Here is a 13,144-nt window from a genome sequence, read left to right as displayed (position 1 = left end):
TGCCCACCAGGCCCCATCATGGCCTCTGGAGCCTGGGCTCTCTCTCTCTCCAGGCACTGGCACTGCCCCCCGCCCCCACCCCGGGACCTGAGATCCAGGGCCTCTGTCTCCCAGGCCTCCCAGCTGTCTTGACTTGCGGACTCAGTGCCTGCTCTGCCAGAGAGACCTCTTGCTGCGGGGTGGCTCTCAGTGGCTGCATCTCAGCGGTCTAACGTGTCCCCCACCATCCACGTGGCCGCCGGCGTCAGGCTTCGGTGCCGTAGTGCCACCCTGCCTCCCTTCCGGGGGAATCCCACGCTGCCTCAGGCCCATTATGACCTGGAAGAGGCTGCACCTGTGGGGTCTGCCCATTTCCACTACCCCCCCCCCACACACGTCACCCCCCGGTCCCCCCATAGGGGTTAGGAAGAAGGCAACACTTTCTGGTACAAGGGTTGAACTGAAGGGGCGAGTGAGTGGCCACCTGGCAGGGGCATCGCAACAGATGGCTGAAGAAGTCAGCCGCCGAGTGCAGAAATGTCACGGAACTTGGGGTGCCACTGCCTTGCTGAGATAGGGCCAGGGCAGGCTTTAAAAGGCTAAAATTCTGCCTGCCTTTGGTACGTTAATACAGAACCCATGGTCCTTTCTAATTTTTGATTCCCGGAGAGGCAGGAAGTATTCCAAATGGCCACGCCATGGCTTTTCTAAATTGCCCACAAGGCCTTCTCCGACCCAGCGGGTCAGGGGTTTGCTTTGGTGTTACATCGTGGTAAAAGAGACATCCCACAGCAGTGACCATGTCCATCGACTCCGTCGGCGCTCTCAGGCTCGTAGTCCCACTTTTCAGACAAGCCTGGATGGCCACTCCGTGTCACTCTTTGCCAAATGCCAGCCACTCTCCTCCCCGCCCCGCATCCCCCATTTGGCCACCACAACTCTTCATCCCCAGGCGCCCTCCGGTAAAGTGTGCTCCTGTCTGTACACCTACTCCGTTGGGGGCGGGGGGGGGGGGGGCGGGAGGTGGCACAAGAGGTGGCTGGTGGCCGGAGCAGGCCCGCCACCTTGAGTGTGTGGAACAGCGCTGAGGATTTCCTAAGGGAAGAAAGAGGGTGGGGAGAGCGAGAGAGCATCTCCTCCTCGTGAACCTCACAGATGATTGAGGACAAACAGGCCTGCACGGGGAGGGGGGGGGCAGGGAGGGTGCCGAGTCTGCACCAGAGAAAATGGCTTTGTGGGGGGGTGGGAGGGGAAGAGGGCAGAAAGATTTTCTGTCTTTTTAAAACTTCCCCCAGGCTTTTGGGAACTTGCAGCCCGGCCTGCATCCCTGAGGCACGTTAACTCTTTGGTTATAACTCCAGGTGGCCCCCAGGGTGGGCGGCCCACAGAGTTCAAGGGATTTCTTCTCAGCAGAGACGGGACCTTTAGAACAGCTAACTGCAGTAATTGCCTGAAGCTGAGAACCAACCCTCCCTCCTTTAAAACCTCTGTATTTCTGCCTAGGCCTATGTTCACGAAATTTGGGGGTTTGAGACTGAGAAGCTCTACCCTATTTATTTCCTCCTTTGTCAGCAAAGTAGACTCTCTGTTTTCTTACTCCTCATACCGCTTGTCCTCGTTATTCGGCCTCGTGGACAAGCAGCTGAGCTTTCGGTCACAAGTCCACACCCCAGGGTGGAGGGGTCCAATCCACCCCTGTCCAGACCTGGGCCCTTCCTGCCTCCCTCTCGAGACGATCTGTTTGGCAGCCCAGCCGCCTTGGACTGGGCCACAAGGAGGACACAAAGTAAAGACCCAGCCCCCCCGCCCCCCCCCACACACACACACACACACACGGCAGTGGCGGTGGGTGGCAGTTCTCCAAGGGTTTGGGGCTTTTCCTGAGGCAGGAGACGGAGGGGACTGATTTCTTTAGAGCTCCGTCCCCTCCCCCATGCGCTGTGCCGCCTGGAAGCGGCAGCTCGCGGGGCGGGGTCGGGGCTGAAAGCGGCTCCGCCCGAGAGAAGCCCGAGGCGGCTACGTGCAAGCGCGCATGCGCAGTCAGCTCGCGGGGCGGGGTCGCGGCTGAAAGCGGCTCCGCCCGAGAGAAGCCCGAGGCGGCTACGTGCGAGCGCGCATGCGCAGTCAGCGCAGTGAGTGGAGGATGGGTGGAAAACGGCGGAAGGGCTCCGCCGGGGGCCCGGCCATCTGTGCGGCCAGGCTAGGGGTTTGCCTCTTGGGCCGGGAGCTCGTACCCCGCCCCCAGCCCGCAGGCAATCCCGAGGGGCAGAAGCACGACTTGCTGGGCACCTCCTCGGGCGAAGCGGTCGCGGTGGCTGGGTTACGTGGGGCCCAGACGAGTCTCTGGTTCTGGGAGCGGCACCTCCCCCACGCGCCTCTCCTCTTGGGCCTTCACCCCTCCCCCCCCCCCCCCCCCGCTCCGGCCCCAGGGGATGGGAGGAGTGGGGGGCAGGGAGACGACCTCAGGGAGGAGCCAGACCAACTGAATGAAAGCTTTTCATGAACTCGTGTGTCTTTGCCAGGGAAACACCATTTCTGGAGTCTATGAACTAAAATAAAATCTTAAGCCGCCCCCCGCCCGCCACCGCCAGCTGACCCGTCCCGTGGTTGGCCCAGGGAACCCTAGAAAAACCCTTAAACCTGAGCTGCTGCCCCGCAAGGACAGGGGAAGTCAGACACCCCTCCCTGATGGAGTCAGATTTTATAACAATGAGATACTGAATGTCCGACGGGCCTAAGGCCAGGCAAGACAAAGCTTAACGCATATCTAGCAGGCCAACCGTTTACTGAACTACAGGGCACTTGAGTTTTGGGTAAACTGTCCAGTGGCTTGTCTGTGATTAGCAGACCTCCTTACCTTAACTGAAAACATGATGCAAAGCCTTTAGGCAGAGGTTCATTTATGTCATCAATTGCAAATCAAAGAATCTTTAAACCCAGCTGTAAACCTGTAAACACCGCACCCTCCCTCCCCCGCCCCCCCCCAACTGCCAGATGTCCTGCCTTTTCAGCCCAGACCAATGTACCCCTTCCATGTTTTGATTTGTGATTTTACATGTAATTCCTGTCTCCCTAAAATGTATGAAGCCAAACTGTAACCCACCCCACCACAATGGGTCCGCTTGCTCAAGGCTTCTTGGGCGTAGCTCTCTGGGCCATGATCACGGCCGTTGGGCTCAGAATAAAACTCTTTAAATTATTTTGCAGTGATTTGGGGTTCTTTTCCATGGACGAGTCAATCGTGTTCACATTATTTTAGCCTTGGGAGCTTTTTCTTTTCTATTATGTCTGATCCTGATCGCTAGCCAGGTATTCATTCATATTTTTGGTTGGTGGTGGTGCTCAAGCTCGTCTTTGTACATCCCAGATTGGCGTAAGCCACCGTGAATATGTTTTACACCTTCCAAGAGCTAGCGCTTATTGCCGTATCATAACCAGGGCTCGCAGCAATTTTTCTTTTTTTTTTTTTAAAGCTGCTTCCACTTTCCACCTAGGTATACATACGAGTATCCCCTTTAAATGAATGCTTGCATCGAGGAACCAGGAAGTGGTTTTTGTTGTTGTTGCTGTTGTTGTTTTCCCCCAGTCATTTATCTGCTCCTCAACCCTCATTATTTATCACACACACACACACACACCCCCACCCCATCTCTGTAGAAAAGCTCACGGAGATTGTTCATCCACCGCGTGCTTTCTGTTGACAGTATCTGAGACGATAAGGAGCACCATGCATTCTGTTCTAAGAGAAAAATTGCATATATCAGTATGATTATATTTTACTTCTTGTGTGAATTTAGTGGATCTCATAAAAGCTGATCTTGATTTTCACAGCAGAGAAAAGTGGGCTTCTGTTTTGGTTTTGTTTTTGTTTTTCTGGAGGGGTGGTGTCTTCACATAAGTGATCATCTTTACAAGTATGCTATATGCGAGAAATTTCAGAAAGCTGCAAAGAGTGACTTGTTGACAATGCTTGCATTGAATGATGTATCTGAATCTGTGAATCGAAGGGGTCAGCATCTGACCAGAAAGCACTGTTAGAAGAAGAGGGGTTTCGGGTCTTTTCCTAAATTGTATCTGCCTAAGGCGGAAAATATTTCTGTTTCCCTATGACATGGTATTTTCCTCACAAGCAGTGTTAATGGCTCCATATGTCTCTAGACTGGCTGCAGAGCAGAGACTCCATGGTCTCCACTACTTGACTCTGTCTGTCCAAGAATGGCCTCCACAGCTCTCCTCTGTGAGATATCCACTCTCAGAGGTGGCACGGTATGGTGGGTAGGGGGATATGCTGGATTTTGAAAACTCAGAGTTTGAACTCCAGTGCTTTATTTCTTAGCAACATGAACTTTGTCAGATCACATCACCCTGCTGAAGCCCAGTCACCTAAAGGGTAGAAAATGCAATGGATAGATTGACGCTTCTCTTCTCTTCTCCTCTCTTCTTTCTCTCTTTCTTTCTTTCCTTGTGTCTTCCTGTCTCTGTCTCTCTCTCTCTCTCTCTCTCTCTCTCTTTCTTTTTGTCTTTTTCTTTTTTTTCTTTTGACGGGCCCTCACTCTGTTTCCCGGACTAAAGTGCAGTACCATCATCATAGATCACTGCAACTTCAAACTCCTGGCCTCAAGCGATCCTTTCCCCCTAGGCTTCCCAAAGTGCTAGGATGCAGTTTTATTTTTATCTGTGACACCATGGGAGGAAATATCTTTTAGGGTCATAGGGTCAGAAATTTAGATCTCTTCTTTGAACTCATGGTAGCGGCTAACTGGGATTTTCAGTGTGTAAACGTAAGCCACTTGTAATTTCACCAGTACTCCCGTTACTTGTCATCTATTCAGGAGGTGAACTCTTCTTCCCCTACCATCTACTGTTCAAACGCGTTGGCCACAAGGATAATTTGAATATCAGATTCAGAGCACAAATAATTAAGGTCCTGTAGCGTTAATAAGTAAAAGGGGCCACACACAAACCTGTGGAAGTCTGTGTCCCTTCCAGTTTTTTTGTTTGTTTGTTTGTTTTTGGGTCCCCCCCCCCCCCGAGACTGAGTCTCACTCTGTTGCCCGGGCTAGAGTGAGTGCCGTGGCGTCAGCCTAGCTCACAGCAACCTCAAACTCCTGGGCTCAGTCGATCCTCCTGCCTCAGGCTCCCCAGGAGCTGGGACCACAGGCATGTGCCACCATGCCCGGCTAATTTTTTTCTATATATTTTTAGTTGTCTGGACAATTTCTTTCTATATTTTTAGTAGAGACGGGGGCGGGGGGTCTCACTCTCGCTCGGGCTGGTCTCGAACTCCTGACTTTGAGCGATCCTCCCGCCTCGGCCTCCCAGAGTGCTAAGTTTACAGGCCTGAGCCAACGCATCCGGCCTGTGTCCATTCTTTAATGTTGTGTGTTGCTCAGTTATGAAAAGGCAAGGGAACATAAAATCCGAGTTTTAGGGATGACTTATAGGCTCAGTATTCTTTTTTTTTTTTTTTTTTTTTTTTTGCCTCCTCTAAGCCTATGTGAATATCAAGGAGGGTAAAAAATTCAGTGTTCTCAGTTCAGTGCCCAACCAACCTCTGTTTCCAGAGTAAAAATTGAGCATCCTATTACACCTTTATTTCCCTTTGGTATGCTAAGGCCCAACTCGGCAGAGAGGTCACTGTTTATTCTCTTGGCTAAGATCACATGTGCCATAGTCTGTCTGCTTTGTCTCCTTTAGGGGTCATCATCCAATCTTACCCGGGCCCCTCACATCCTCGTGACAATAGGCCTCCTTGGTTTACTGAAATAGAAAAGACCGGCTCATCAGCAATGTTTGATCGGTTGCTTCAGAAACAAATGTTGTTCTGCTTTCTTTACTATGTTTTTTTTTTTTTTTTCCTTCTTTCTTCCGTCAGACCCAATCCGATATAGGTGGGAGAGAAGGTAACCGGAGCCTCTTGAAAAACCGAAGTGAACCAAAGCGAGCTCACAGATTCAGATAGAAATCAGGAGGAAGAAAAATTGAGAGATAACATGGATTTTCTGTCTAGCGGGTGTTCTCACACTTCAATTTTACCAGAAGCGTTAGGTAGGATGACGATGACGATAATTGTGACAAACACTATTCTCATTGGACAGATAAGGAGGCAGGCTCAGAGTGACGAGTAACCTGGGCCTAAATAGATCGCTAAGAAGCATCATAGTGTGTTCCTTGGTTACGCTGTTTTGTGAAGCTCAAAAAGTTTGGGGTGCGCGTGCGCGTGCGTCCATGTGCGTACGCAATCATAGGTGTTCTAGTAAAACGGATATGAGGTAGGATTTCCCATACCTTCAATGATTTCATGTCCTGCAGGAACATAATGTTCCGGGATCAGGTTTTTATTCTGCCTTCTGTGCCACATGCTCAACATGCCTGTGACTTTACAGCCGAGACTTGCTCAGGGGGAGCCCATTCTCATCTTCTGGGAGGTTCTGCTAATCTTTAAAAGACAAGGACATAGGAAGATGATCCTATAACAACGACTGTGACCACGATTAAAGGCTTACTGTTTACCACGCGTGCTTCTGTGGGCTTTGCCTGCATTTGCTTTTTCACTCTGCACAATATCCCTGTGGGGTAGGCACCATGATTTCTGCATTTGCAGATGAAGAGGCTGAGGCTCAAGAGGATGTATGACTCGCCAAGTTACCAAACACGGAGTGTCGTCCAGGTAGCCAGTCCAGGCCCCCCGGCTCTGCAGCCACTCTGCAATGCTGATTCTGAGCCTGACCGTTTCATCACTGGTGGCTCCCTGAGAACCTTGACTCGGCCCCCTTCCTCAGTTCACTTGGGAAACATATTCATGTGTGTGTATTTCTCTCCTTCCCTCTCCCACCCCCCCCCGTTTTAGTTTTTATTATTTTGAAAAGTGCATAGAACGATAAAAACTTTAAAAGTAGGAAAAAGCTTACGGAACACATAAGGACACAGAGAAAGAAAATATCTGTGTACAACAGTGCAACGCATTTGTGTTTTAAGTCGTGGTGTTGCAAAAGAGTCCAAAAGTTTAAAAGAAAGAAAAACAAACAAACAAACAAACAAAAAAAAAAAAAAAAGCCAAACCACCATGGAAAAGTTTATGAAGTGAAAACACTTACAGTAAGCTAAGGTTAATGTATTATTGAAGAAAGAAATTTCTAAAGGTAAATGTCGTGTGGCCTAAGTGTCCAGGGTTTATGAAAACCTACAGTAAGTAATGTCCTAGGCCTTCACATTCACTCACCACTCACCGCCAACTCACAGACTCACCCAGAGCAACCTCCCGCCCGCCCTGCAAGCTCCATTCACCGTAAGTGCCCTGGCCAGGTGTCCCACTGCACAGAAACCTATTAGACTGCATTTCTTCCCATTACTATCAGTAGTTGTACATTTCTTAGGACTGTAGGCCTACGATACACCTCCAGGCATAGTTAGGGGTTGGGAAGAGGAGGGAAGAGGCCATTCTTCATTTATTTATTTTTTTTTTTTGTTGAGACAGAGTCTCACTTTGTTGCCCAGGCTAGAGTGAGTGCCGTGGCGTAGCTCACAGCAACCTCAAACTCCTGGGCTTAAGCGATCCTACTGCCTCAGCCTCCCGAGTAGCTGGGACTACAGGCATGCGCCACTATGCCCGGCTAATTTTTCTATATAGATTTTTAGGTGTCCATATAATGTCTTTCTATTTTTAGTAGAGACGGGGTCTCGCTCAGGCTGGTCTCGAACTCCTGACCTTGAGCAATCCACCCGCCTCGGCCTCCCAGAGTGCTAGGATTACAGGCGTGAGCCACCGCGCCCGGCCCATTCTTCATTTATTAATTGGGTAGCATGGGGGCAGGGGAGGCAGTTTCCTCCTTCTCCCCCTCTTGTTTTTCTTTATTCCTCTCCCAGTTCCCCCTTCCATCGTCTCGATGGATTTGGATGAGACGTAGACATTTTCTACGTCAGGCCTTAATCATACCGAGGGAGCAGGAGAAAAGTAAGCCGCCTACCATGACACGATGGAATGGAAGTTTGTCAGCCATTGACTGCTGTGGCATTCCGACATTTAGTGTCTTCAGGACATTCTATATTTCTGCTATCCCACTAGAATATATCTCCTCGATCACTACTGTGTGGCCACATCCCAGCTGTTTCGTGAGCCACCCTCAATGTTCGTGACGATGTAGTGTGGGGACTCCCTCCGTCTGGTGCCTTAAACTCGCACATTTGGGGTTTTGTATCAGGATAGCAAAGCGATCACCTTTAAATAACCTGGCTGGCCATGGTGGCTCATGCCCGTGATCCCGGCAACTTGGGAGGCAGAGACGGGAGCGTGACTTGAGCCCAGCAGCTGGAGACCAGCCTGGGTAACACGATGAGACCTCATCTCTACCAACAAAAAAAAAAAAAAAGAAAAATTATGGCGGGTGTGGCAGCATTTGCCTATAGTCCCAGCTACTCAGAAGGCTGAGGCAGAGAGGATCACTTAAGCCCTGGATTTGGAGCTTGCTGTGAGCTACAATCAGGCCAAGGCGGCCTGGGAGAGGACAGAGTGAAAGAAATCCTGTCTCAAAAAAAAAAAAAAGAAAAGAAAAGAAAAGAAAAGAAAAGAAAGAAAACAAGACCGATAACACAACACAACTTAGAAGACTTGGTGTTACCGAAAGCTCGGCCACTTGCCCACGAGGCCGAATAACGAGGACAAGCTGTTTGAGGAGGAAGGAAAGAGAGAGTCTATTTTGCCGGTAAAGGAGAAAATAGGGTAGACCTTCCCATCTCAAGCCTCCGAATTTCCCCGAACATAGGGCTAGGCAGAAATACAGAGCTTTTAATGAGGGGGGGAGGGGTTCTCAGCTTTAGCGTTGATTGTGGTTAATTATTTCAATCGTCCAGGCTCTGCCAAAAACAAAGCCTGTGAACTCTGCCGGCCGCCCACCTGGGGGGGGGGGGCGGGGCAGGGGACCACTTGGGAGTTTTAAGAAAAGATTTAACCTGCCTTGGGGACATAGGCCAGACTACAAGCTCCCAAAAGTGGTGGTGGTGGTGGTGGTGGTGGTGGGGAGCGTAAAACGACAGAACGTCTTTCTGTCCTTTATTGGTTTCTCCTTTTTCCCCCCTAGGTGCCAAAAGACCTGAGACTGATGCCGAAAAGAAATAGGTACAGGCGCCCACGTGCACACACAAAGATATACGATCGAATACATCGTGTTGACAGTCGGGGAAACTGGAAGATGATGGGGAAGTATCACGAGCAACTTTGTATTTCTTCCAGGACAGGAAAATGGACACGAAGAGAAAAATTCATCGTTCTCGGCGTAGGATAAAAAGCCACATCTTGTTACTTAATATAATTCATTCTGTGATTTAAGTTTTTATACGATATGATATTCGATAAGCCTAAAACACAAGATAAAAGAGAAACAAACAAAAGGGAAAAAATAAAAATAAAAAAGACGACGGGCAGAGGCCTACGGTCCCGGGAGGAGGCAGAGAGCGGGAGGAGGGGCGCCTCCCGCAGACAACAGGGCGGGTGGGCGGAGACCCGCTAGAGGCTAGGGCTGCCCCGGGCGGGCCCAGAGCTGCGGGCCCGGGAAGAAGAGGGTGGGACCGTCCGGACCGTGCTCTCCTCCCCGCCCTCCACACCTCCCGGGAGTCAGCTCTTAAACTCCCAACGTCACCTGACTTTCCGGATCCCGAGGTCTGATCAAAGTGGCCGCTAGGTGACACCCAGCAACCGCTGCCGGTGTCATCCTGAAAAGAACGGACCCTATGACTGACGGGGGTGGGGCGCACAGTGGGTGGCCCGGCCAGCTCCCCTTCCTCCTCGGAGCGGATCGGATCATCTGGAACTTTATCCAGAGAGGAGAGAGTGCCCCTGGGTGTGTGCTAGAAGCCGGAGGGTTGGGGCAGGGACCTACCCAAGAGAGAAGTAGAGTACAGGGAGTTTCAGAGTTGACCCACTCACCATCTCGCCCTGGTCAATACAAGAGTGGCAATATCTGTCACCGTGGAATGAACACTTGGTACCGAAGACCTTTGTCTATGCTGGCCCCCGTATGCCTAGGGGGGGGCATGTGGCCAGAATCTGACATCCTAAACGTCTTCGTAGAAAGAATTTGGGGGTGGGGGTGGGGGAGAGAGACAGAAAAAGAAAAGAGAGGGGGAAAGAAATGGCTGCCACAAAACTATCAGAACAGAGAAGCGACCGATAGGGCCTATCTGGTTAAGTTCTTTCCCTACCCAGAGAACGACTTGACGTAGCTGACGTCACTGCAGTCAGGCCACGTTCCGGTGGACACAGAGAGTCAGGGATAGAATTTCACGCTCGGCACTGTCTCTCGGGACAGCGGGAAGGTGGAGGGTGGCTGAGGGTTCTATGCTCCTTTATCACACACCGTCAGGTAGGTCAGGTAAAATTGAGGACAGATTTCCAGTGTTTCGAGAAAGGAAGAGCACTCGTGCAGGCCATCTATCTGTACGTGGGAGAGTGTCCCCGAAAAGTGGCTTTCAGTGCCGGGATGTGCCTAGGCCAAGAAGGTACACGATCCTGAGTGAGAATGGTCCGTCCCATCGAGTCAGTCGGTAGGAGGCCACCGGGTCGAGACGGAACTGCCCCCCCACCCGCCCCCGCCCCCGCCCCCGCCCCCGCCCCCGCCCCCCAGAGCAGACAGACTCAGAATGGAGTCACTCGGTGCCAGTGCCCTGCCCGGGTGCCCCATCATTCAACCGAACTGGGAAACAGGTGGGCTTTCCGACCCTCGGGAGGGAGCTTCACCGGCGGGCGGACAGATCAGAAGGGGCCCGGCTCCCTTGAGCGGGCAGGCTGGGGACGGTCGGTGGGGTCTCTTGACAGGAGGCACCACGGAACCCTTGAGGCAATGTCGGGGGCACCTATGTTGCGGTCCAAAGCTAGCGTCCGAGAAGTCGTCCCGAAAGCATGATGGCGTCAACAAGTCCCCTCCGTTCAAGAAACGAGATTCATTTCTAGAGGAGGGCCACCCCCGCGGGAGGACCGTAGGCTTCCTGTGGACATTCTCTTCAAAAGGCAATTCACTCAGCGGAGTGAAAATCGGAAAAATCGCTGTCCTCTGACGCAGCTGCAGAGAAAAGATGGCACCAAAATCAATGAAACACACACACACACACACACACACACACACACAAACACACCTCCTCCCATCTGAACGAGCACTCCGGACGGTCACATAGGGAGAGCGACGGGCTCTCTTCCCCCCCCCCCTGTGGTTTTCTACCTTTCGTTGCGGTTTTTTCCCTCAGTGGATAGAGGAGGAGACACAGGGGGCTCAGCCGGCATGCGAGTGGGTTTATCATCCTCTGTGAGTATCAACACGCGACACCACCTAAGTGAAGGAACACACCGGTGTTTCACGTGATGTGGCTCAATGCCTGGCAGATACGAGCCTTTGCAGGCCTCCTCGTGATCGACAGGACGTCGCCTTGGACACGGACACATCTTGTCCCTCCCTCCCGAGGCGATAGGCGGTTCCGTACCTCCTCGGGGCCAGGGCACAGTCTGCCTAGGCACCTACAACACGTGTGGCAACAGCCTCGATGGCTCTGCCATGAGAACGAACTCCCGTGGCACGGGGGTGGGGTGGGGGGGGTCGGGTGCTGAAGAATTCAGCTGAGTGAAGGAATGCCACGGGATTCAGAGTGCCATCGGTGGGCTGAGAGGCGAGCAGGGCGGGCTTTGAAAGGGTAACATTCTCCCTGCCTTCCGTCTGGCTGTGAATACAGAACGTACACGCCAGGCGGGGTGGCTCACGCCTGTAATCCTAGCACTCTGGGAGGTAGAGGCGGGTGGATCGCTCAAGGTCGGGAGTTCGAGACCAGCCTGAGCAAGAGCGAGACCCCCATCTCTACTAAAAATAGAAAGAAACTATATATCTAAAAATATATACAGAAACAGTATCTAAAAATATATACAGAAAAATATTAGCCGGGCACGGTGGCGCATGCCTGTAGTCCCAGGTACTCGGGAGGCTGGGGCAGTAGGATCGCTTGAGCCCAGGAGTTTGAGGTTGCTGTGAGCTAGGCTGACGCCACGGCACTCTAGTCTGGGCAACAGAGTGAGACTTTGTTTCAAAAAAAAAAAAAAAAAAAAAAAAAATATATATATATATATATATATATATAAAAATATATACACACACACACACACACACACACACACGTATATCCAATTAGCTGGGCATGCTGGCACATGCCTGTAATCCCAGCTACTCGGGAGGCTGAGGCAGTCTGATCGCTTGAGCCCAGGAGTTTGAGATTGCTGTGAGCTAGGCTGACGCCATGGCACTCTAGCCAGGGCAACAGAACGAGAGACTCTGTCAGAAAGAAAAGAAGAGCGAGAGCGAGAGAGCGAGAGAAAGAAAGAAAGGAAGGGAGAGAAAGGAAAGAGAAGGAAGGGGGGGGAGAGAGAGAGAGAGAGAGAGAGAGGAGAAAACTATTAAAAAATTCGGGACCAGATCCATCGGTCGGTACTCAGAAGCGTGACGATCGGGTGTTCCCGAGCACGTGTGAGATGTGTCTTCTCCCTGATGCCGCGTTTCCTCCACACACACATCACCCATCTGCCGTGGAAAAAAAGCAACAAAAAGAGAGAAAGAGATTAAGAAGGGAAAATGGAAACAGGGCAAAAGAGGAAGAAAGAAAGAAATTTCGAAAAAAAGAGACCAAAGTCACAGCGAGAAGGAAGAATACTGAGCCCAGAGCGACACCTAGTGACCACACCGTCACAAGCACCCTAGGGCCCCAATTCGCCAGAGACATCTGGTGGACCCCAGGGCAACATGTGGTCGACCCGGGGCCATGGCGTCTGCAGCCGATTCCCAGGCGGGCACACGAGCCCGGGGAAACTCATTCTCAGCGCGGGGAGGAGGGGAGGGGAAATAATAGCAAAGTCACACCAGATCCCTTTCTAGTTCATAAACGTGTTGATTGCGTGTTCACGCGCACGTGTGAGAAGGGCCTCCTGGTGTGTCGGCACGTCACCCGCGTGACGTGAAACCATGAATCCGGGGGGGGGGGGGGAGCGGAAAGGCGGGCAGGAAAAGGCAAAGAGAGAATAGATAAAATGAAAGGACCAAAAAGAAAGTCACACAGCAGGGTAGGGGAGTGAGAGCAAGTCGAGAGACTGCAGACAGAAACTCCGAGAGGAGAGGAATGCTCCGGAGCGCCCCCTCGC

General features: G+C 51.7%; 1 pseudogene; it reads left to right on the top strand.

Annotated features, from left to right (window-relative positions):
* Window positions 1–12,869: 12,869 nt before the first annotated feature.
* On the top strand, window positions 12,870–12,961 carry LOC138379782 (small nucleolar RNA U13; annotated as a pseudogene).
* Window positions 12,962–13,144: the final 183 nt, after the last annotated feature.

This window comes from Eulemur rufifrons, unplaced genomic scaffold (assembly GCF_041146395.1).
Source record: "Eulemur rufifrons isolate Redbay unplaced genomic scaffold, OSU_ERuf_1 scaffold_158, whole genome shotgun sequence".
Taxonomy (NCBI): Eukaryota; Metazoa; Chordata; class Mammalia; order Primates; family Lemuridae; genus Eulemur; species Eulemur rufifrons.
Note: the sequence above shows the minus strand (reverse complement) of the source record. Positions and strands in the feature narration are given on the sequence as shown.